The 23814-nt window shown below is 46.0% G+C and overlaps 1 long non-coding RNA gene across 1 annotated transcript; it reads left to right on the top strand.

Moving 5' to 3' along the window:
• Positions 1-406: 406 nt before the first annotated feature.
• Positions 407-23359, top strand: LOC116515783. Its single transcript, XR_004256277.1, has 2 exons — positions 407-641; positions 23327-23359. It is a non-coding gene; the product is annotated as an uncharacterized LOC116515783 (long non-coding RNA).
• The last annotated feature ends 455 nt before the right edge of the window (positions 23360-23814 follow it).

Below are 23814 nucleotides of genomic sequence, written 5' to 3'. Positions count from 1 at the left end.
AAATAAAGGGGTAGGTGGGCATGACTTGGGGAAGCAGCTTAGAATTTGGAAAAACGGACGACTAAAAATAATTGCCCCAAATCTTACGAAAACCAGAATTGTCCATCTGGAGCCAGGAAGCACCCTTCAATGGGCAGATCTAAAGAGCTCTGTGTATGTGTGTGTGTGTGTGTGTGTGTCTGTCTGTCTGTCTGTCTGTCTGTCTTAGCAATGAGAAGGAGGGGGCGCGATTCTGGCGGGCACGATCCGATCCGATCCCTCTTGGCCGGGGTCCCGCTTCGGTGGGTGGTTGCCAGGGCCGGCGAGAGGGAACTCTCGCCTGGCGGGGGCGTCCCTGGCGGTGGCGGGAGGCGCCGCCGTGCGAGCGGGGGGCGGGTGGGCGGGAGGAGGGGTGGGGGGCGTGGAGGCAGCCACATGACCGGGCGGGCCGCCTCCAGGCTCCGCTCGGCTACAAATGCAGCCTGGCGGCGGCTGGAGCCACCAACCGACCGCCTTCGCTCGCTGCCTTGGCTTGGCTGGGCGCTGCATCTGCTGCTGGCGCGGGCATTGCCGTGGCGGCCGCGTGGGCGCGATGGGCGTGCGGCGCTGGTTGCTGGCGCTGCTCCTGCTGCTGTGCTTGGCGCTCGGCTTGGCCTCCAGAGGTGGGTGGCTCGTGCCAGGCTGGTGTGAGAGAGACAGAGAGAGAGTGAGAGTGAGTGAGTGAGAGTGTGTGTGTATGTGTGTACTGTCGCGCTGCCGTCGGGGCCATCTGCCCAGGGATGGGGGATTGTGCCAGGCGCGCCTCCACTCCTCCTGGGGTCAACCTCTGACTGGCTGGGGCAGGGACGGGACGGTGGATGGGTGGGAGGGAGGGAGGGAAGGCAGCCTTACCAGCGCCTGATCCAGCCGGCTTGCCCCCAGCGAGGGCAGCGCCGGACGACGCCTGCTAGCCCCAGCCCCGGCCGGCCGCTCGCTCCTCTCCTCCCCTCTCCCCGTCTCTCGAAGGGCAAAAGGGAGCCCGGGAGAGCCTGGCTGGGAGGGAAGGAAAGAGGGAGGGAGCCGTGCCGCCTCCAGCCTCTCTTTCATGGTCTAGCTCTAGGCTCTCCTGCTTGAGCCAGGGGGCTGGACTAGAAGACCTCTAAGGTCCCTTCCGTCCCGCGAAGGGCAAAAGGGAGCCCGGGAGAGCCTGGCTGGGAGGGAAGGAAAGAAGGAAGGAGCCGTCCCACTTCCAACACTCTCTTTGATGGTCTAGCTCTAGGCTCTCCTGCTTGAGCCAGGGGGCTGGACTAGAAGACCTCCAAGGTCCCTTCCAGCTCTATTCTCTAATAAGAAGTTGCTGGTTTCAAAAGGGCCCATTGGCTGGAGATCTCTCGCCTGGAGAGGAGGAGGAGGGGGAGGCTCGACCTGTTGAATGCCTGCCTTTCGTGAGATTCGGGAAGGGAGCGGGCGGAGACCGGTTTTTGGAAAGGGAAGAGAGAGCGGACTCCGAGCGGGCAGCGGGGACTCCAGCAAGGCACCTGCGGCGCAGCCAGGTAACGGGGGAAGACCTCTCTGGAGGGAGGCGCGGCGCCGGCCCATCGGAGCCGGACACGTCCCTCTCTTGGCGATGGGGCCAGGGAGAGGGCGGCTCTCCCCCCGCGGCTCTCCCCCGGGGGCCTTGCAGCTGGAGGACAGCTCCGCCGAGCCTACACAACAGATTGCGGGATAAGGGGAAGGCCAGGCAGGCCTGGAGAGTCGGGTGGGAGGGAAAGGGTGCCTCTGAGCCTGTGCAGAGCGCGCTTGGCGCCTTCCATCCACGCGCGTGCTGTGGAGGGAGGCCGCGGGTGGGAGGAGAAAGCGCGGCTTCTCCTTCCCTGTTTCGCTTTTGTGACCTTCACGCCGCCGCCCGGCTCTCTTCTCCGACCTTTTCGATCCCTTCCTCTCCCGCCCATGCCATGTTTGGGATCCTCGGCGATCCTTTTTGCCAGGCGCTGCAACAGAAGCAGCAGCGGCAGCGATGGAGAGAAAGAAACACCACCCCCCTCTTCCGAAGAGAAGAGCTGGAAAGTTTTTTTTGGGGGGTCACACACGCAACCCTTGCCGGGGAGGCCTTCGGTGTGTTTGTGTGTGTCTGTGTGTGCCCTTTTCCTCCGCTGGCTCCTGTCACTCAAGGTTGCGGATCGCAAGCTGGCATGCGGGACGCATGGCAATCCGTCACTGAATGTGCCCCCCTGTGTCCGATTTCAAATGTGCTGCGTAAAAACGCCGTTAGAATCTCACCCATTCCAGTGGATCACCATGGATTTTTCGCGTTGACCCAGTTTGGACTGTCTGATGTTAGCTTTGTTAAAAAGGCAGCTAGGATTTCACCTGGGCAGGTGACTCTCTTTTCTCCTAACTCTTTATGTTTCTCCACTCAACCTGAATCCAAATCCATCTTCCATTGATTCATTGATTGATTGATAGACAGACAGATAGATAGGATAAATAGAAAGAGATAGATAGAAAGAGATAGATAGAAAGAGATAGACAGACAGATAGATAGAATAAGATAAAGACAGACAGACAGATAGATGATAGATAGATAGATAGATAGATAGATAGATAGATAGATAGATAGATAGACAGACAGATAAATAGATAGAGATAGAGACATACAGACAGATAGATAGAAAGAATGAGATAGATAGATAGAAAGAGACAGACAGGCAGACAGATAGAACGAGATAGATAATTAGTTAGATAGTTAATTAGTTAGTTAAATAGATAGATAGATAGATAGATAGATAGATAGATAGATAGATAGACAGACAGACAGACAGACAGACAGACAGATAGATAGATAGATAGATAGATAGATAGATAATAGATAGATGATAGATGGAATTCTTTATTAGCCAAGTGTGATTGGACACACAAGGAGTTTGTCTTTGGTGCAGATGCTCTCAGTGTGCATAAAGAGAGAAGATACATTCATCAAGAATCATAAGGTACAACACTTAATGATAGCCATCGGGTACAAATAAGCAATCAGGAAACAATCATTATCAATATAAATCCTAATGATACAAGCAACAAAGTTACAGTCCTGGAGTCATAAGTGGGAGGAGATGGGTGATAGGAACGATGAGAAGAAGAATAGTAATAGTAATGCAGCCTTAGTGAATAGTTTGACAGTGGTGAGAGAATTAGTTTTTTTAGCAGAGTGATGGCATTCGGAGAAAAACTGTTGTTGTGTCTAGTTGTCTTGGTGTGCAGTGTCCTATAGTGTCATTTTGAGGGTAAGAGTTGAAACAATTTATGTCCAGGATGCGAGGGGTGTGTAGATATTTTCACAGCCCTCTTTTTGACTCATGCAGTATACAGTTCCTCAATGGAAGGCAGATAGGCAGTAATTGTTTTTTCTGCAGTTCTAATTATCCTCTGAAGTCCATATCTGTCTTGTTGGGTTGCAGAACCAAACCAGACAGTTATAGAGGTGCAGATGAGAGACTCAATCATTCCAGTTACAGTTTAGCATTGGGGGATGGGGGTGGGTGGGGGTTGAGCAGTGAGAAATTATCAGAATTGGCACACTTGAAGATTTCAAACCCTTGCTTGAAGTTGGCTTAAAATCCCAGCCGGTTCCCAGTGGAACCCATTTTCCTAGAGTGGATGAGATATTATTCAATTAATATGGAATTCTTTATTGGCCAAGTGTGATTGGATACACAAGGAATTTGTCTTTGGTGCAAGAGCTCTCAGTGTACATAAGGAGAATAAAATACATTCATATGAATATATATATATATATATATATATATATATATATATATATATATATATATATATATATATATATATATATATATATATTTTAGAGTCACAACCCCTGGTAAGCCCCAATTATGGGACGAAGCTAACTGCTTCCATCATCTGTCAATCGGCTCGTCACAAGAGTCCATCACGACAGAAACCCAATATTTTTACTGTTGCCTTTGTTATATTTGCAGTTATCTTCCTCCCATAATTGGGGCTTACCAGGGGTTGTGACTCTAAATATATACCTTCTTCCCTGGCTTCAGCTGATAAGGAGACCTGTGGCTTAATGGCTAAGATTTTCGCCTAAGATGCAATACAGCACAGGTTTGAATCCCAGTAAGGGTATGGCTAGCTGATGAGAGCTAAATAGCTTGAAATAGATCTATACTAGTCTCCCTTTATTTATTTATCAGCACAAATAAAAAAGACAGACAGACAGACAGACAGACAGACAGACACACACATACACACATACACACATATATAGTCATATGAATGTATTTTATTTTATTCTCCTTATGTATATATTAATGTATTTAATTAAAGATATCATTGGAGATTTCTGCCTTTCTCTGGCAGGGTCTTGCGATGGTAGGAAAGATTAACAATACAAGATTTATTTATTTATTTCTTAATGTTAAATTAAGACAAAATAATACAATCTGGGCTGCGCATGGGAGAACGGGAAGGGCGAATTGTGTTAGAATTAAATAGCCCCATAGCTGATGTGTAATGGATTATTTAAGAATCTTTGTGCCAGCATTTTGCAGTAGGCTCAAAACAGACAGCCCTTGTTTAATGGCTGTCTTGTTTAATGACCATTCGCAGTTGTGATGGTGATCAAAAAAATAAAAAATAACTTTAGGGCCAATCTTCTCATTGATAACTTCGTATGTCAGAGCTGGAATCAAATTGCAGTGTTTTAATTAGTGGGCTGCTTTGCTTAATGACCAAATGGCTGGTCTCAGTTGTCATTAAAGAAGAACTATCTGTATTACGACTCCTACATGGCAAACATCGAAGTGAATGAATAGTAGAAGTGAGAATTGAACTGGGGACCGGCCTGGTTGCTGTATTCCTGCAAGGGCTTTGTTGTTGTTAGTTGCGAAGTCGTGTCCAGCCCATTGCAACCCCATGGAAAACGTTCCTCCAGGCCTTCCTGTCATCTACCATCCTCTGGAGTCCATTGAAGCTCACACCTACTGCTTCAGTGATTCCATCCAGCCACCTCCTTCTCTGTCGTCCCCTTCTTCTTTTGCCCTCCATCTTTCCCAGCATTAGGCTCTTCTCCAGTGAATCCTTCCTTCTCAAGGGTTTACTTGGGTGTAAATCCCACCAGTTGTAGTAATTTGTTATTACTGTTTTCTATGTTTTTCCCCCCTCCCTTCCAGGGATAGCATTCTTTCTGCAGGAGGGCCGACTGTCAGCCTCTATCTCGCTTGCTTGCTATCAGCTGGCATAGTAATGGGGAGGGAGGGGGTGCATGGTATTTGGAAGGGGAAGCCTGCTGGTGGAGACATCTTGAAAAGGGGAGTTTTGTTCTCACCATCTTCTGCAAATGCTGAAGGTCCGTGTTTGGGTTTAGCAATAGCAATAGCAGTTAGACTTATATACCGCTTCATAGGGCTTTCAGCCCTCTCTAAGCGGTTTACAGAGTCAGCATAATGCCCCCACAGTCTGGGTCCTCATTTCACCCACCTCGGAAGGATGGAAGGCTGAGTCAACCTTGAGCTGGTGAGATTAGAACCGCTGAACTGCAGATAACAGTCAGCTGAAGTGGCCTGCAGTACTGCACCCTAACCACTGCGCCACCTCGGCTCTTGGTTTGACCAAGGCCAACCGCCTCTGCATACCAGCTGGATGAGGCTACCTGAAGATGCACCCCACATGACACCCTTGGGGGTTGGAGATTGGACATTGGGCTTGGGTAATTGGGGGAGGGATTTGGGTAACTTTTGATATGTACAAGTTCGCGCCTTTTTGTCTCAGATCTTGCTTCACTTTCGCTGTTTTCATTTCATATCCAGTAAAAGTACCTTTTCTCTAACTAATTGGAGTTGGGGGTTGAATGAGGCACACCTGACAACAGATTTATTCCTCCAAAAATTCTTGACTGGCTCTTGATAGCTGGCTGTCCTGGTAGAAAGATGGCACTTTGGAATTTGGGCAAAAAATGATTGGGATTTGTTGCAGCACTCAAACCGGGAGGCGCAGAATCCCTGCTGCCAGGAATCGCCCAGGATGAAGAAACAGGAGGAAGCATTTGAAGCAGAAGAGAAAAAGGATTGGATTTAATCCAGGGTTGTGGGGGAAAAACGTGATGCTTAACAAGGAAAAACTGAATATTTTTTTGCATGTGGTGAGGCCAACAGTTTTACGTCTAAGCAAGTCCTTGCAACAGGCTTTCCAAACCTTTGTGGGTCAACCTGTGTGCAGAAAAAGGGCCTTGGCTTGTGCAAACCTGCTGGATTTCGTGCAGTGTGTTCCCCTTGGGGTGTGGTTGTGGGACTGCCCCTGTCTTTCAGCAACGCTGCCCTGTTGTAGCTCCGGGTTGTAAAGTCTCCTACAAGCAGGGGTAAGGGCCATTGGTATTTGTGACCTGGCTTGGAACAGGTCATGGCTGATTTCTCCCAGGCAGCCTTGCCTTCAGACCAAATAGCAGTCCTTTTGGTTGAAGATGTTTGAGATATAACTCCGATGGCGTCAAGGATGTAACAGAATAACAGAGTTGGAAGGGACCTTGGAGGTCTTCTAGTCCAACCCACTGCTCAGGCAGGAAACCCTATATAATTTCAGACAAATAGTTGCCCAATCTCTTTTTTTAAACTTCCAGGGTTGCGGCATTCATAACTTCTAGAGGCAGGTTGTTCCGCTGATTACTTGTTCTCACTGTCAGGAAATGTCTCCTTAGTTTTCTCTCCTTGATTAGTTTCCACCCATTGCTTCTTGTCCTGCCCTCAGGTGCTTTGGAGAATAGCTTGACTCCCTCTTCTTTGGAGCAACACCTGAGATATTGGAAGACTGCTATCATGTCTCCCCTCGTCCTTCTTTTCATTAAACTAGACATACCCAGTTCCTGCAACCGTTCTTCCTATGTTTCAGCCTCCAGTCCCCTAATCACCTTTGTTGCTTTTCTCTGCACTCTTTCCAGAGTCTCCACACCTTTTTTACATCGTGGCGACCAAAACTAGATGCAGTGTTCCATTTTATATCTAAAAAGGGCCGGCATTGGGGGCTATTCATGATTCCAGCTTATTAATTAAAATGGGTTGATGATGTGCTGGATTAAGAGGCTCCCTCCTGTGGCTTCAGAGAGAGCTGAGTAGCCTCTGCACATGATGCACATTTGAATAGAGTGAATCAGGGCACAGGCGTCTGCAGGAGGCAAGGAAGGGCGAGTGATGTCCCACGACATCTCACAGCATTGCACAAGTGGCACACGTTATGTAATTTGCCTGACGTGACACGTGGGTGCCATCACTGGGACTTGCGCCAGACAGTTTGGGGCAAGAGAGAAGACATTCTGTGGGCTGTGGATTTGGAAGGGCAGCCTAGAATTTTTCCCAGACTGAGTTGCGTTTGCAAAAACAATATAAGGAATCTACAGTCCTTTGATAGGCTGGGAAGATGGTGGAATCTAATCCACATGAAGGCTTAATGCCTTCACAAACTGGTTAGTCTTTATGGCGTTGCAAGACTTGTTATTTTAAGCTGCTTTCGACCGGGGAGCTTACAAGCATTACAACTTTGGAGGTGTGCATAATTGGAGTTGCACATTCTAATGCAGCTTAGCATGGAACAAGAGAGCGATGGGATTCTAGTGGATCAGGTTGGATTCACACGTCACGTTAACCTGCCCTCTTCGCCTTTCATAAAGCCTTTTGGGAGAACTCGGCTAATGGTGGCTTATTCAGCCAAACATGGCTAAGTCATTGCTTAGTGTGGGTCTGTCACCATGTACATGGTGACGCAGTTGCTTTCATGCTTCCTTCTGAGGTTGAGAGGCAATCACCAGTTCTCAGTAATAAGACCTTGATATGGCTTTCAAAACAATCATTTTAAAGCCATATTCCCCCATCCTAAAGTGGGTCTTTTGAATCTCAGACTTCAATCTCGGTAGGAAGTTTGTGTTACGGCCATCAACCCATCTAGGATTCTTCTGTGAAGCTCACAATCACAGTCCAGAGAAAAGAGATTTAGATTTAGATTTAGATTTATTTTATTTGTATGCCGCCCTTTTCCGGGAGGGACTCAGGGTGGCGAACAACTCAAGGGGGGAAAGGGAACATAGAACACAATACAAGTGATTAAAATAACCAAGAATCACACAGCCACACAGGTTGAGAGGGGAGGGGAACTCATCAACCCCAGGCCTGCCGGCACAGCCAGGTTTTGACGGCTTTCCGGAAGGCCTGGAGAGAGGTGAGGGTCCGAATCCCTGCGGGGAGTTCGTTCCAAAGGGCCGGAGCTGCCACAGAGAAGGCCCTCCCCCGGGTGGTAACCAGATGACATTGGCTGGTGGACGGAACCCGGAGGAGGCCTAATCTGTGTGATCTAATGGGTCTTTGGGAGGTAATTGGCAGCAGGCGGTCTCTCAAGTACCCAGGTCCAATACCATGAAGGGCTTTATAAGTTACGACTAGCACTTTGAAGCGTATCCGGAGACCGATCGGTAACCAGTGCAGCTCGCGGAGGATAGGTGTAACGTGGGTGTACCGAGGTGCACCCACAATCGCTCGCGCGGCTGCATTCTGGACGAGTTGAAGTCTCCGAATACTCTTCAAGGGCTGCCCCATGTAGAGCACATTGCAGTAGTCCAGTCTTGAGGTCACGAGGGCATGAGTGACTGTTGCGAGTGCCTCCCGGTTCAGGTAGGGACGCAACTGGTGCACCAGGCGAAGAGCAGAAAACCTTATATGCACAAATACGTTTATGTGAAATAGAATAGAATAGAATCCTTCATTGGCCAAATGTGATTGGGCACACAAGGAATTTGTCTTTGGTGCAGATGGTCTCAGTGTACATAAAAAGACAAGATACATTCATCACAAATCATAAGGTACGAGACTTAATGATAGTCATAGGGTACAAATAAGCAATGAAATCATACTAGGAAACAATCAATATAAATCGTAAGGATACAAGCAGCAAAGTTACAGTCATACAGTCGTACGTATGGGGAGATGGGTGATAGGAACGATGAGAAGATTAATAGTAATAATAATGCAGACTTAGTAAATAGTTTGATAGTGTTGGAATTATTTGTTTAGCAGAGGGATAGCATTGGTGAAAAAACAGTCCTTGTGTCTAGTTGTTCTGGTGTGCAGGGCCCTATAGTGTCGTTTTGAGGGTAGGAGTTGAAACTATTTATGTCCAGGATGCGAGGGATCTGTAGATATTTTCACGGCTCTCTTTTTGACTCATGCAGTGTACAGTCCTCAATGGGAGGCAGGTTGGTAGCCATTGTTTTTTCTGCAGTTCTGATTCCCCTCTGAAGTCCGTGTCTGTCTTGTTGGGTTGCAGAGCCAAACCAGACAGTTATGGAGGTGGAGATGACAGACTCAATCATTCCTCTGTGGAACTGAATCAGCAGCTCCTAAGGAATCTTGTTCTGCAGTTCATCCCAAGAGTGGGACTAAACCAGGGGTCTCCGAACATGGCAACTGTGGGCTTCCCCTCCCAGAATTCCCCAGCCAGCCATTTCTCCCATGAATTGAAAGAAGGAAGGGGTTAGCCACGTCCCACCCACCGAAAGAAAACAGAAATTTGATTCCAGAAACAAAAAGCACCTTTTTGTCCTGTGGAAATTAAGTGCCGTTTCCCTGCAAGTTCCCTGCAAGTAAACAATTTTGTTGTATTTAAGTACAACGACAATACAGATGATACTTATAAGTTGCCTCAAAGGTTACATGGACCATTGATGAAGCAAGACAATATTTAATGTTCAAAAGTTTTATTTCTTTTAAAACAAACATTTCATCATTCCTCAATCAGTAAGACATCGAAGTACAATTTTTTGTATGTCAAAATAATTCTAGTTTACCACCAAATTCTTGTCTAGCCTAATGCATACCCCTCCCTCCCTCCACCCTCCCCCCCACCCTCCCTCCTCCTCCCCCCCCCCGACTTCCCAGAACCCGTACACGGTATGGATTTTTAACAAACACAGTCTAAAATCTATTGAGAAAAAAGAAATAAAGAAATTAATGACATCTCTACATTGACCTTAGCTTCTTCTTACTGAACTAACTTTTAACACTTTAAATCATTTCTGATCTTAAGCATAGGCTAACTGGAATTTCTTAGTCCCGTATTTATTTTGTATATAGTCAATCCATTTTTTCCAGTCTCGTTTATATCTCTCATTTGAATGATCTTTAAGATATGCCGATATTTTAGCCATCTCGGCTAAGTTTGTAACTTTCAATGTCCATTCTTGAGTTGTAGGCAGGTCTTCCTTCTTCCAGTATTGCGCCACCAACAGTCTTGGATGAAGCAAGACAATATTGTCGCATTGTTGTCCCCCTCATTTCCCCCCCATCAGCTTGGGTTCAGCTCAGATTTCTCCTGCTGGTCCTTTGCTTTTTTTAAAAAAAAAGAGCCACTGAGGATGCTGTCAGCAACATCTTGAGTGGGGCTGCGTGTCAGGCGGATGTTTGCCGCTACGGGGGTCTTGCCCGTTGGCGTCTGTTGACAGGAACATGATTCTCTTCCTCCTCTCCCCCCCGCCACCAATAACCGCTTGGACAAAGCGCTTTTCATGCCCGGAACAAACCCCGTGCTGTCAAGGCTGGAGGGCCGGAGGAGCAGAGCCAACCGAAGTGCCATCTCCGCCGTAGGACACCCACCAGCCTCTCATGCCAGGGTAGCCGTTGCTGAGAAGGATTTCTTGGGGTCCCCGCATGCGTTAAGATAGCCGGGTTGGAGAGGTGGCCCCGGTAGAATTAAAGGGATCAATAAAGGGGGAATATTTGTAGCTCGGGTTTGGATGGAGGGGTCCTTGGCGCTCTCGGAGCTTGGTGGTTTTCTTGCAGACATTTCATTACCCATCTAAGTAACATCATCAGTGCTAGAAGGGGGTGGGTTGTGGTGTAAAAAAGCCGAAAGGGAGGAGGAGGAGGAAGAGAAAGAGCAATAAGGGAAAGGAGGAGGAGGAGGAGGAGGAGGAGGAGGAGGAGGAGGAGGAGGAGGAGGAGGAGGAAAAGGACTGTAGGGTCCTTGGCACTCTCTGAGCTTGCTGGTTTTCTTGCAGACGTTTCATTACCCATCTAGGTAACACTATCAGTGCTAGAAGGGAGTGGTTTGTGGTGTAAAAAAGCAGAAAGGCAGGAGGAGGAGGAGGAAGAGAAAGAGCAATAAGGGAAAGGAGGAGGAGGAGGAGGAGGAGGAGGACGACGACGACTGTAGGGTCCTTGGTGTTCTCTGAGGTTGCTGGTTTTCTTGCAGGCGTTTTACTACCCATCTAGGTAACATCATCAGTGCTAGAAGGAAGAGGAAGAGGAGAAGGGGGAAGAGGAGGACAATGCCTATGGGGTCCTTGGAGCTCTCTGAGCTTGTTTTCTTGTAGATGTTTCATTGCCCAACTAGGTATCATCATCCGTGCTAGGGGAGGAGGAGGACTATGAAGTCCTTGGGGCTCTCTGAGCTTGCTTGTTTTCTTGTAGATGTTTCATGACCCTAACTAGGTAACATTATCAGTGCTAGGGCGTGTGGGCTTTCCTCCCTGTTTATATTCAGTAGTTTGTTCAGATAAACAACCTAAGAGAAAACAAAGGCCCTAATCAAGGAACTCCCAAGGACAAAACCAAAACCACCACCAAAACCTGCAGTGCAAAATACTGAATATAAACAGGGAGCAAACCCCACACTCACTAGCACTGATGGTATTACCTAGTTGGGTCATGAAATGTCTGCAAGACAACTACCAAGCCCAGAGAGCACGAAGGACGTCTCAATGAAAGGGAAACCCCTCTGACTGGGAATTGAGAGATCTGAACTCCCAACAAGGCTGGAGCTCCCGTTTGAAGGAGGCTCCTCTTTTTAAAGCTGGCACAAACCTGTGTATTTTTCCTGACTAGCCTGGCCTTTGTTCCCCCTCGTGTTTATCGGTCAGTTTCTTGCTGGGGACTGTAAAGACCTTGACCTCTGGAAAAGGCCCAGTGTATTTATGAAGTTGAATCAACAGCAATGTTGGCATTTCGTGAGCTTTGCCATAGCTGGCACATCCCAGGCGAGCCGAGGGAAATTCAGTGGTTGAAAGCCAAAGCTGAAAGATACGGTCAGATTCAGACTAAATAAAAGCAAAGGTTCCCCTCGTACATATGTGCTAGTCGTTCCTGACTCTGGGGGGCGGTGCTCATCTCCGTTTCAAAGCCAAAGAGCCAGCGTCTCCGTGGTTATGTGGCCGCCATGACTCAATGCCGAAGGGGCTACCCCTGAAAAGCGTTCGGAGACTGCAGCTAGTCCAGAATGCGGCCGCGCGAGCGATATTGGGTGTACCGAGGTACACCCACGTTACACCTATCCTCCGCGAGCTGCACTGGCTACCAATTGGTCTCCGGACGCAATTCAAGGTGTTGGTTATTACCTTTAAAGCCCTACATGGCTTAGGGCCAGCCTACCTTCAAGACCGCCTACTGCCACATTCCTCCCAGCGGCCTGTAAGATCCCACAGATTGGGCCTCCTTCGGATGCCGTCAGCCGGACAGTGTTGGCTGGCGGGCCCCCAGAGGAGAGCCTTCTCTGTGGCTGCTCCGACTCTTTGGAATCAGCTACCACCAGAGATCTGGGCCATACCCACTCTCATGGCCTTCAGGAAAGCTGTTAAAACCTGGCTGTTCCGGCAGGCCTGGGGCTGTTGACCTCATTGTTGAGGTCCAGTCCCGATTAGAATGAATGTATGTGGTTTTATGATTTTTTTTATTTTTTATTTTTTTTATTTCATATATACATTCACAATTATATGATTTCATAACTGTTATTAATAATATGTATTTATAACAATTTTTCCCTACTGTTGACAATATACTTGGATTGCTTTTTTAACATCCCATAGATCCATCTTATCTTACAACGGTCCTACTTCTTCTTCCCTCCCTCTTTCCTTCCCTCGTTTCTTCTCTCCTACTCCCCTTCCTTCCCTCCCTCCTTCCCCTTCCCTCCTTCTCTCCTTCCCTCCTTCCTTCCCTCCTTCCTTCCTTCCCTCCTTTCTTTTCTCCTTCTCTCCTTCCTTCCCCCCTTCCTTTCCTCCTTCCTTCCCCCCTTCCTTCTCTCCTACATTCCCGGTTTTATGATTTTAAACTGTCTTTTTTTTCTTTTTTTCTTTCTCTTCTTTTTCTTCTTTTTGTAAGCCGCCCGGAGTCCTTCGGGATTGGGCGGCATATAAATTTTAATAATAAATAAATAATAAATAAATAAAGGAGCACGGAACACTGTTACCTTCCCACCAAAGGTGGTTCCTATGTTTCTACTTGCATTTTTACGTGCTTTCAAACTGCTAGGTTAGCAGAAGTTGGGACAGGTAACGCAGGGATGGGTTCCAGGCGGCTTTACTGCCGGTTCACTCCTGTGCATGCGCGTGCTGGATGCGCGCTGCACACGCATGCACATTACAATTGAAATTGTTCTGTGCTTGTGCAGAACTTAAGAACAAGATGGCGGCACTCACTGGGGAACCGGTTCAGGAGCGTGGCAGGCTTGGGTCGCTGCCCGTTCCAGCGACCCAGGTTGCCGTACCACTACCAGTTCAGCCGAACTGGTAGGAATCCATCCTCTGAAGTAACGGGAGCTCACTCCGTTATGTGGTGCTAGGGATTCGAACCGCCAAACTGCCGACTTTTCTGATTGACCAGCTCAGCGTCTTCGCCACTGAGCCACTGCATCCCTTCAAACTAATATAACATCCAGGAAATACTTCATTGTTGAATTAGTCCGGTTGGGGACAATTCAGGAAGCCAAGCCTGAGGGGTTGTTGGGCCTTCTGCCATGGCTACTGGAAGGCTGGTCTCAAAACGGCCCACAGGAGCCGGCCTTGAGTTCAGGATGCAGCGAATTCCTTTGGTTTGAGTGCGAGAAATATGTGCGAAAAGGAGGGAAGAGATAGCAACGGGGAATTTGCTGAAGGGTGGGTGGGTGAGAGGGAAAGATTTCCTGTGGGATCTCTTAGATCTGGAGTCGGTGACTGGATTCACACACAGGTAGCCCTGGACTTTACGACTGATCCTTTGGGCATCATTTGAATTTAGAACCGCACTGAAAACAGGGTCCTTGGACCAGTATTTATTAATGTTGCAGCATCATGTGTTCAGGATCCGAGTGATTGGAAACCAGCAGGGATTTCTGACGGTTTAGGATGTAGTCTAGAAAGAGACAATAAGGTGGTGTTACAACAGGCACTAGGGATTGTAAACCAAGCAATCCAAACTGTATCTTATAACCTTTTAAATGGATTAACAATAGTATAAGAATGGCAAAGAAAAAGAATAACTATGTGAATGTATACCTATAATTGTATGTAAGACAATAAATGACAGTAAGAAGATAAAGCACAATATAGGTAAACAATATTTGGTTATAAATAGCTAAGTATAAATAAATATAGAATTGTACATAAAAATGGATAACGAATAAGGAGACCAGGAATGCAAGATAGAAATGTATAGAAGGGAAAACACTAACTGTAAAGAAACCGATATGGAACTGCTGTATGATATACAATGGAACTTCTTGTTCCTATGTTGTCTTAAGTCAGGTGTTTGTTTTTGTTGATGTGTTTATGTGTTTAAAATAAAAATGTATATTTATATAAAAAGGATGTAGTCTATGATGTAGGGGATGCAGTGGCTCAGAGGCTAAGACGCTCAGCTTGTCGATCAGAAAGGTCAGCAGTTCGGCGGTTCGAATCCCAAGCGCCGCGTAACGGAGTGAGCTCCCGTGACTTCTCCCAGCTTCTGCCAACCTAGCAGTTCGAAAGCACGTAAAAATGCAAGTGGAAAAACAGAGATCGCCTTTAGTGGGAAGGTAACAGTGCTCCATGTGCCTTTGGTGTTTAGTCATGCCGGCTACATGACTACGGAGACGTCTTCGGACAGCGCTGGCTTTGAAATGGAGATGAGTACCGCCCTCTAGAGTCGGGAACGACTTGCACGTATGTGCAAGGGGAACCTTTACCTTTACAGTACAGTGTAGGGATTAAGGTGCTGGGCTCTACTTGAGCATGAAGCTTTCTGGGGTGATTTTGGCCCACTTGTTCTCAGCATCTAATATGGTTGTCATAGTGGACAAATAAATAAATAAATAAGGGAGTCTTACCTGCACATCCTTTCTCTTTGCCTGGGGTTTGAAAAGTTCCTACAGGTTATACTCTTGACCAACGCACCAACTTGGAGAAGGTTGATGTGGCAAGTGATGAATTAATTGATGGACAGATCTGGTAGAAACTCATGTGCCGATGGAGAAGTTAAGAAACAAAGATCTGGCCTTTGACCGGAGTATTTCTCCTTCAAAACAACGAGGGGAACCTTTACCTTTTAAGGATAAAAGGAGTGGCTTTGCAGCCAGGTTATAGATTCCTTGCAGTTTACAATGGGTAGAAGCCAGTGGTGGGTTTCAAAAATTGTTCGAACCTACTCTGTGGGTGTGGCCTCCTTTGTGGGAGTGGCTTTCTGCTCATGTGACCGGATGGGAGTGGCTTGCCGCCCATGTGACCGGATATGGAGATGCCGACGACACTTGTCAGAACCACCTTAAATTACCTCACACACAGCACTGGCATGCATAAGAATAGGATGTAAACTTGATTTTTAAAAGGCATCTTTGGTTTGCGTTAAAACAACTTCAACACACGCAATGTTCTGATTGCACCACAAACGCAGGAGTCATCCTTACCTTTCACAGAGGCCCTGAGTTTTATAAATATGAGCATGATAGTGTAGAACAATCATATCCAAGGACCAGTGGTGGGTTTCAAAAATTTTGGAACCTCTTCTGTAGGTGTGGCCTGCTTTCCGGGTCCACTGGTGGAACCTCTTCTAACCAGTTTGGTAGATTTGACGAACCGGTTCTACCGAATAGGTGCGAACTGGTAGGAACCCACCTCTCGTAGAAGCTGTCGAGAATCTTGAACGGAAACCCAGTGTAATATAGGTTTCAAGCCCATAACTCTGAAACTTTTAACTTTAAAACCTAAATTTTGTAATTTTAAACCCACAAAGAATCTTGGAATGGGGCTGAATCGGCAGTAACCCACCTCTGAGTGGAATGTCTTGCCTTCAGAAGTTTTGGGCGCTCCATTGCTGGAGGCTTTTAATGACTCGACAGCCATTTGTCTGAAATGGTATAGGCTTTAGGGTTTCCTGCCTGAACACGGGGTTGGACTAGAAGACCCCACAAGGTCCCTTCCAGCCTTGTTATTCAGTTACCTTCCCTTCTTTTGATGCATAGAGGGAAGGAAATGGTGGGATGGAAGACGGTTGCAGGAACTGGGCATGGCTAGTCTAGTGAAGAGAAGGACCAGGGGAGACAGGATAGCAGTCTTCCAGTATTTGAGGGGCTGCCACAGAGAGGAGGGGGCCAAGTTGTTTTCCAAGGCACCTGAAGGCCAGACAAGGAAGAATGGATGGAAACTGAACAAGGAGAGATTCAACCTGGAAATAAGGAGGAATTTTCTGACAGTGAGAGCCATCAACCAATTCAACAGAAGTTGAAGAGACTGGGCTGCCATCTGTCGGAAATGGCGTAGGGTCTCTTGCTTGGGCTGAGGGTTGGACTAGATGACCTTACAAGGTCCCTTCTGACTCTTTTAATCTGTTATCTTCTTCCCCCAAAACACAGGGTTTTTTTCTAGGAACCAGAGTTCCTTGAAGCTTTTATTCCAGTTTTTAATCTCTTCTGCCCTTCCCACTGTAGAAATGGGATCAGTTGACATCACAGCAACATACTCCAATGAGGAACCAATTTTGGTAGCCTCCGGGACCAAAGACTCCTTTCCAGCAGAGTGGGAAGAGCCTCCTCAGGCTCCAGATTGGTGCTAGCTAATAAAGAGGGCCCCAATGATTTACAGAGGGCTGGCCTACATCTTCTCTTTCCGATTGTGAAATCAAAGCGTTGGGGGACTCTTCATTCCTTGAAGGCAGCAATTTTTTTGCCATTCCCAAAGCTGCGAAGGAGGACAGGAGGGAAATCTCTAAAGGGGAAAGATCGGGTGGAAGGGGCTGACCGAGGAGACAGTTTTTTTAGTACTTTTTATAACTCTTCTCTCTCCTGTCCAGCCATGACAGCCTGAAGTGGATTTATGCAGCTCCAAGACAGCCGTTTCCTTTTTTCTTTTCCTCTTAAAATGTGCTGGCCAGCTCCTGTTTACAGACTATACGCCTGTTACATAGTGCTGGGCGTACAATTTTGGGTGCTAACTATTGGCTATCAAAGCTGGACGGATGGAAAAGAGAGACGATTTCTATCCAGAGATCTTTGCTGTGAGTGGGCCATTTCATGAATGCAAGTAATCTTTTTAGGCAAGCATCAGCAACTGAGGAAAAAATAAGCTTGCATTGGTCAATACTCTTGCACCAAAAAGCAAGAAAGTTAAGAACCTATAGGCAGGACAAGAAACCTTGGGTGGGAAGCTTAACCAAGGAGAGAAGCCACCTAAAACCAAGGAGAAAATTCCTACAACAATCAACCGGTGGAACAAATTGTCTCTTGGAAGTTGTGGGCCCTCCATCAGTGGAGATTTTAAAGGAGAGATTGGACAGCCATTGGTCAGAAATAGTATAGGTCTCCTGTGAGAAGAGGGGGCTGGGCTAGATGACCTCCAAGATCCCTTCCAACTCTGCTGCCTATGGAGATTCTCAGTCATCCAGGTCATGGTTGTCCCTAGGGTGCTTCCCCCCCCCCCCCTCCAAGAGGTAACTTTCTGGTGTGTGTTTTTTTTTTGAAGATGTTTTACTTCTCATCCAGAAGACTTTTCAACTCTAATTGGCTGATGGGGACTGGAAATTTGCAGACTACAGAAAAAATTGCAGACTACAGGAACCGTTTTTGCTTCAGTTTGAGATGCAGAAGAATGCAAACGTCCAGCTGTCTGCAAGGAGTAGGAATCTTTCCATTCCCCACCATCCAGTCAGAGCTGAAGAAGCTTCTTGGCTGAGAAGCAAAATGTCTTCAAGGGGAAACCAGAAAGCCAAAGTTGCCACTTGAAAAAGCAACTTGGGGGAACTTCCAACTCTGTTACTGTTATACCAGAGAAGATAGAGTTAAAGATGAAAGATCCATGAGAAGGACATTAAGACCAGTGTTGGACTGGAGGAAGTGTCTTTCTGGCATTAGCTTGTTTTCTGAGGGTTTGGTTGCCGCCTGGGATGTGTGTTGCCTGTTACTTGTTTTATTTTTTTAAAAAAATATATTTTTATTCTTTTTAAACAAAACAACACATACAAAACAAAGCAAGAGAAGGAAAAAAAAACCCAACTTTCCTCCATTTCATCAAGCATGTTGTTTGGTTACAGGTTTTTGTGCATCAATTCTTAAGATTAAGATTAACATCGCTAATTTTGCATTAGACATAAATGGATATTTTGCTGTCATTGAGCATTATGTGTTCAAATCAGAGGTGGGTTCCTACCAGTTCGCACCTATTCGGTAGAACCGGTTCGTCAAATCTACCGAACTGGTTAGAAGAGGTTCCACCAGTGGACCCGGAAAGCAGGCCACACCTACAGAAGAGGTTCCACTGTGGGCTTCGAGGGGAGGAGCTGCCGCCGTCGGGAGCTCAAAAAAGCTCCTGCCAGGACTCTGGTTCGTATATCTTATAAGATCTATAGATATCTCCCCTTTCTGGCAGAAAGGGGCAGAGAGGAGGTCAGTCGTTAGGATCTCTTTGTAATTCATAGCTTTTTTTTTGCTGTGAATGGAGAAGAGATTCAACATTAGCTGAGCCTTTACTCCGGCCAGTTTTCCGCGCTGCCTTTTTTGCAGCCTAGGCAGATTGCCTCCCCCCCCAGGACAAAGCTAAGCTATTTAAAAGCCAATCCGGGCGGGGACCATTCCCGAGGAATTTCTTCTATTACTATTTAAAATACCAGCTTCAATTTCGCAAAAGGCTCCCTTTCTTTTTTAGCTGCGTCACAAGATGGCGATCTCGTAGCTTTTGTGTTTGATGTGACGTACCTAGTAAGCCCTACCCTCCTGAAGGCTTCTCCGTACTAATTGCTAAAAGATTAACTGAGGGGAGCACAGACTTTGATTTTTGGCTCGCTTGATTGCTTGTCTTTTATTTTTATTCTGGAATGGCTCCCAAACCTAAACAGAAGCGCTTCCTTAATAACATATCTCCAAAAACTGCTATGAAGCCGCTACCCTTGTCTCCTACACCCTCCACGGGAGATTTGCTAACACAAGAATTCCTCCTCAAAACGCTTAATGATTTCAGACAGGAGATTAATCAACTGATATCGGATTTATGTGATCAATTTGATGCTAAAATTGCTCAGGCAAAGCAGGATATGATCGGAGTAATGACAGTCATGACAGATTATATTGCTGAAACAGAGGACAAATTGGAACTTTTGGAAGAAACTAACCTTAATCTGATATCAAAAATCCAAACGTTAGAACAGGAAATTGAATCTGCCCAAAAAGAACTTGTCATGATAAATTATAACAAGGCTGCCTTTGCCATACGAGTTAGAGGACTGCGTGAAAACCAACAGGAGAATTTGAAACAGACATTCTTTGAGGCTTTCAGTCGCTTGGTGGGAAGTCCGGGACTTAACTTTGATTGGCAGATTCAAAGAATTTACCGCCAGAATTCCTGGGTAGCAAAACAGCGACAGCTTCCGAGGGACATAATAATATACTTTACTACAAGGGAATCTAGAAATGAGATAATACAGAGGCTTTACGGAAAGAGGTTGATAATTGATGGGGAGGACTTGATTGTTTTTAAAGAGATACCATTTCAAATATTAAGAACAAGAAGACAGTACGCTTTCTTAACCGAAGAACTCAGAAATTCTCAGATTCCATACAAATGGGAAGTCCCAGCTGGTATTACAGTTACATTTGGCAACCAAAAACACCGCATTAACTCCGTCTGTGAAGCCCGAAAATTTTACTACGAGACCCTGAAGGCGGGACTTCCTGATTCATCCGGATCTGGGGAGAGGCAAGGAGAAGGAGAAGACAAACAGCGAGACACGTGGCTACAAGGCGGAGGGTGTTGTTTTTCTCTTTCGGAAGGGCAGAAGACTAAAGAATAAAGACTAAGCGATGTTTTTAAAGTTTTATGATTTCTGTCTGGGATAAAATGGAAAAGTGGCATATCGATGATGAGACATGGAGACTGAAAGAAGCGTTGCTGATTGTGGACATATATTGTACAGAAGTTTTGTCTGAACTCTAACTCAAATTGTGCATGAACTATTTTCTTAGGCGAGGAGAGCGGAAATTGTGATCTTTTTGAGTTGCGGTTTGGGACGAACGGAGTTGGGAGGTGCGTGGGAGAGGGAAGGGCAGCGAAAGTTTAATTAGATTACCTGGGGCTAGAACGCAAGCTGATGTTTGTTTGAGTTGCTATATCAATATAAAGTTAAGAAAGACTGGTCGGAGAATCTTCAGGAAAGTGGAGTAAACATGGGAGGAGCAATGAATGTGGATAAAATATGTATGTGGATATGGATAAAGGCAGGGTGGAAGGTAAAAAATTTATATGTGGAGGTGGGTAAGGATAGAAAGGGAGGTGTTGGAAATGAAAAATGAAAGAAGTATTTGAGTTTAATGGTGTTATAGAAAGGTTTGGATATTTGGATAAAAAAGAGATAAATTAAAGGTCTGAATAGATAGACAAAGCAAGGAGACTTTTAGTTGGGGAATTCTAATTGATCAACTTACCTGGCTCTAATACAGTTTGATACCCTGCAAGTAGCAAAATAATCGAAATTTGGAATGAGTCACATTGTTTAAGATTTACAGATAATGGGAAGCTGTGTTAACGTAGTGGGTTTATTGACCCTTTTTGTTTCTTTCTTCTTTTTGTGTGTGAGTGTGGGTGTTGTTTATTTCTTATTTTCTACTATTTTTCCTTTTTCTTTTTGGCTTTACTTTTATTTATTTTTTTAATTTTAAAGTTAGCTGGCCTTATTATACTCAAATGCTTGTTAAAGAATTATGCCGGGCATGGGACCTGCGAAGCCGTAAGGGGGTTAGGGAGGGGGGATTATAGGGGGGAGGGGGGAGGGTGGAATTACAGTTTCAATCCTTAGAACAATAAGAATTCACTTGTGTACTGCGGCTCGTTTTTCTTTTTTTTTTTTCTTTTTTTCTTTTTCTACTTTTATTGTAAAAAACAAATTGAATTGTATGGATACACCAAAGTGAGGAGAAGAGGGAAAGAGAAGGGAGAAGTAAAGAGGGAGTGAGAGGGAATGTATGGAGGGTGAAATGGAGGGAGGGGGAGATGTCTGAGGGGGTAGGGAAGTAGAAGAGGGGAATGCTGGAGGGGTGAAAGGAAAGTTGGAGGGGGAGAAGAGAGGGTGTATGGGGGAATGAAGTGTTATGTGGGGTTTTTTTTTTTTCCTTTTTTCTTTTTTTTTTTATGCACAGTATATAAGTGATTGTATAAAATGAAAATGAAAATGAAATAAAAGATATATATGAGAAGAGGTTCCACTGACACACACACACACACACACACACACACACACACACACACAGACGGACAGACAGACTGACAGAGAAAGTGAGAGAAAGAGAAAGAAAGGAAGAAATAAATAAAAAAGAAAAAAGAAAGAAAAAGAGTGAGAGAGATGAAAGAAAAAAGAAGAAAGGGACAGAGAGACAAAAGGAAGGGAAGAGAGAGAGAGAGAGAGAGAGAGAGAGAGAGAAAACACATGGCCGGCAAGCCACTCCCACCAGGTCACATGGCCAACAAGCCACTCCCACAAAGGAGGCCACGCTCAGAAAGTAGGTTCCAAAATGTTTTGAAACTCACCACTGGTTCAAATTACCATTAATATTCTTTCCTTTGTAACAATCCTTATTTCCTTGAATTCATAATTATCTATCAAATAACAATGAGTCTTTAAAGTATTATAATATCACCTATCTCCAAGGAGAAAAGGAACAAATTAGAACAAAGAATTCCCATTAATTTATAATATATTACTTGTTTCATTTTTAATGTATTTTTTAAAAAGAAAAACCCGAGTAGCAATGCCCTCACACCCTCAAAGCCCTTCGTTTTCCCCCTTAGCTTCAAAAAGTCTTTTTTTTTTTGGCAGACACTTTTGGGAGATCGAATACGGGATGACGAGATGTAACGTCAACTTTGGCCTATGCGGGCACATGAAATTTATTATTGGGGCCATCACAGGTCACGCAGATGCTTAAAACTTGTCAGTAGGGCTATGATTAGTGCATGGATGCCAGAAGACCCTGCGAGACTTTTACATCAAAGTAAAATGCAACTTCATGGCGCTTCCAATGCATGGTCTCATCTGTCAACTATTTGTAGTTATTGAACAAAACAGTGTACAAATTCGGTCAACTTCTTCCATAAAACCACCATCTGTTTAACAGACAACGACGGTATGGCTGCATATGAAATGAAAGCTACCGTATTTTTCGGAGTATAAGACACATTTCTCCCCCCCCCCAAAAGAGGGTGAAAATTTGAGTACATCTTATACACAGAATGTAGCCCCTGGCACCCTCCCACACTTTGGCTTCTGCCTCCAAGCAATTTGCCTCCTTGCAGCAAACAGCAAACTGCCTGTTTCAGTTTCAGCTTCAGCACAGCTTGATTAGCACAAACAGCTGATTGCTGGTTGGATGGGCCTCCCGAAGATCAGCTGTTTCAGGCTGCAGGGATTGCCATTGCCTACTGCCGTCTCCGCGCCCCGTTTTCGGCCTCTATTTTTGGCCTCCGCATCCTGTTTTCAGCCTCCGTATGCCCATTTTTGGCCTCCATGCGACCCATTTCCACCTGTTCTGAACCTTGCTGCCTAGAAAGGGTGGAAAATGGGGCGCATGAAGGCCAAAACAGGGGCGCGGAGGCGCCAATAGGCAATAGCAATCCCTGCAGCCTGAATAGCTGATCGTTGGGAGGCTGATCCAACTGACAACCAGCTGCTTCTACTAAACAGGCTCTGCTGAAACTGAAACTGAAACAGGCTGTTTGCTGTTTGCTGCAAGGAGGCAAATTGCTGGGAGGCAGACACAGATTTTTGTCCTTGTGCTTATCAGGCTGTGCTGAAACTGAAACTGAAACAGCTGTTTGCTGTTTGCTGTAAGGAAGCAAATTGCTGGAAGGCAGAGGCAGATTTTTTTTCTTGTTTTCCTCCCCAAAAGCTAGGTGTGTCTTATACTTTGGAGTGTCTTATTCTCTGAAAAATATGGTAACTGAATATGTGAATGAGTCCGGTTCCAGGAACTTCTGCTCTGGACTTGCGACCGTCTGCCGACTGTCTTGAACAAAACCTTGAATTCTAGAATTTGGGGGAGACTAAATTGATCGATTCCCGGTAGAGAAACTATTCCCATGATCGGCTCATTCTTTGTCTTCTTTCTGCAGGTCCAGTCTCTGAAGTAAGGGATGGGAAGGAACTCATAGAAGGAGACACAGTGAACATGGTGCACCCCAAAGTGGTCCGGAGTGCTGGGGGGCAAAGGCACAATGCCTGGCGGAGGTATCGCCGTCCTCGCCCTCGTCTTTCACATAAAGGACCCATGCCTTTCTAGCACAGGTAGGGAGAAGGCGGGAGACGGGCGATGGAAGAGGAGGGTGGACACCAGGGACATAATGCAAGGGGTTGGACTAGGTTGACTCAGCCTTCCATCCTTCCGAGGTGGGTAAAATGAGGACCCAGATTGTTTGGGGGCAATAGGGCTGACTCTGTCAACCGTTTAGAGAGGGCTGTATAGAGAGGGCTGTAAAGGCACTATGAAGCGGTATATAAGTGCTATTGCTATTGAAGTCATTTGCTAGTTCCGAGAGGGGCCTGCTGGATGATTTGGCTGAGCCCCTTGGATTCCAAAGAGATCATTCAACAGTCTTTATTT

Source organism: Thamnophis elegans, chromosome 12 (assembly GCF_009769535.1).
Source record: "Thamnophis elegans isolate rThaEle1 chromosome 12, rThaEle1.pri, whole genome shotgun sequence".
NCBI lineage: Eukaryota > Metazoa > Chordata > Lepidosauria > Squamata > Colubridae > Thamnophis > Thamnophis elegans.
The sequence above is the reverse complement of the archived record's forward strand: the minus strand, read 5'-3'. Positions and strand labels throughout refer to the sequence as shown.